Here is a 1,979-nt window from a genome sequence, read left to right as displayed (position 1 = left end):
CTGAGAAACTACACCCCGAAAGGGAGAGAGGGCTCCCAGGTGTGGTTTGCCCTCTCCCATTCTCAGTTCAGCCTAAACAGCAGTTATCAATGTGGCTACATGCTAGAATTTCCTAGGGAGCTTTTTTTCTTTTAATTATTTAAATTTTTTATTTATTTACTTGGCTGTGCCAGGTCTCATTTATGGCACGAGGCATCTTCCTTGCAACATACGAGCTCTAGTTCCCTGACCAGGGATCGAACCCAGGCCCCCTGTATTGGGAGTGCAGAGTCTTAACCACTGGACCATCAGGAAGTCCCTCCCAGGGAGCTTTTGAAAAATCATCCATCCCTAGAGATTCTGATTTAATTGGTCTGGGATGTAATCTGGGTGTCAAGGTTTTGTTGTTGTTTTAACAAACAGACTTTAGTTTTTAAAACAGTTTGAGGTTGACAGAGAAATTGAGTGGAAAGTACAGAGTCCCATACACCCTCTGACCCCAGCCCTGACCCAATTTCCCCTGCTAGTAATCTTGCCTTAATGTGGTACACTTGTTATAACAGATGAGATAATATCGATACATTATTATTAACTAAAGTCCACAGTTTACTGTGGGGTTCTTTTTGATTTGCACATTCTGTGAGTTTTGAAAAATGTATGTCATGCATCCACCATTACAGTTTCATACAGAAGAGTTTCACTGCCCTAAGAATTCCTTGTATTCTACTTGTTTATCCCCCACCCCACCACCACCACCTCCCCTCCCCGCCATCTCCCCCAGTGCTTGGCAATCACTTCTCTTTTTTTACTGGACTCAGTACATAATCCTTTCAGCATCTAGATGGTTTAAAATTTTTTTAATTATTTTAGAAATTAAGATAAAATTGGCATATCCCATTGTATAGGTTTAAGGTGCATGACGTTGATCTACTTGTATTGCAATAAGATTGCCATTGTAACAGGAGCTAACACCTCTGTCTTGTTACATAATTATTCTTTCTTTTTTTGAGAGGAATAGAGTAGCTTTGTTACTTTTCCAGCCAAAGGGGGGAAACAGTAGGCAAGCACCTCAAGAACTGTGCCCCCTTCCCTGGTGAGTAGGGAGAAGTTACATAATCGTTTTTGTTGTTCAGTTGATCAGTCGTGTCCGATTCTTTGTGAACCCATGGACTGCAGCATGCCAGGCTTCCCTGTCCTTCACCGTCTCCTGGAGCTTGCTCAAACTCATGTCCACTGAGTTGGTGATGCCATCCAATCATCTCATCCTCTGTCATCCCCTTCTCCTCCTGCCTTCAACCTTTCCCAGAATCATGGTCTTTTCTAATGAGTTGGTTCTTCGCATCAGGTAGCCAAAGTATTGAAGTTTCAGCTTCAGCATCAGTCTTTCCAATGAATATTCAGGGTTGATTTCCTTTAGGATTGACCGGTTTGATCTCCATGCAGTCCAAGGGACTCTCAAGAGTCTTCTTCAGCACCACAGTTCAAAAGCATCACTTCTTTGGCGCTCAGCCTTCTTTATAGTCCAACTCTCACATCCATACATGACTAATGGAAAAACCGTAACTTTGACTAGATGGACCTTTGTCGGCAAAGTGATGTCTCTGCTTTTTAATACCTGTTTAGGTTCGTCATAGCTTTTCTTCCAAGGAGCAAGCGTCTTTTAATTTCGTGGCTGCAGTCACAATCCGCAGTGATTTTGGAGCCCAAGAAAATAAAACCTGTCACTGTTTCCAATTTTCCCCCATCTATTTGCCCAGGCACCGTTCCCTCCATCAGGCCCTGCCCGGGTTTTCCAGTCGGTCCCGCCTCTTCTTCACCAGACACAGCTCCAACCGGCCCCGCGTCCCTCCTGCCACCAGGGGACGCCAGCGCCTAAGAAGGCTTTCTGGCCGCAGAAGGGGACGCTCTAGGTAGCGGCGGCTGCTCTGTGGCCAGTAGCAGCGACGCTCTAGCCCGCAGTGTGCCGGGCGGGCTCTCAGTGGTGCGGCCGGCGGGAGGCG

The 1,979-nt window shown here is 45.9% G+C and overlaps 1 non-coding gene across 1 annotated transcript; it reads right to left on the bottom strand.

Annotated features, from left to right (window-relative positions):
- Positions 1-221: 221 nt before the first annotated feature.
- TRNAG-CCC (transfer RNA glycine (anticodon CCC)) lies at positions 222-294 on the bottom strand. Its single transcript has one exon. It is a non-coding gene; the product is annotated as a tRNA-Gly (tRNA).
- Positions 295-1,979: the final 1,685 nt, after the last annotated feature.

This window comes from Budorcas taxicolor, chromosome 19, assembly GCF_023091745.1.
Source record: "Budorcas taxicolor isolate Tak-1 chromosome 19, Takin1.1, whole genome shotgun sequence".
NCBI classification, from domain to species: Eukaryota; Metazoa; Chordata; class Mammalia; order Artiodactyla; family Bovidae; genus Budorcas; species Budorcas taxicolor.
Note: the sequence above shows the minus strand (reverse complement) of the source record. Positions and strands in the feature narration are given on the sequence as shown.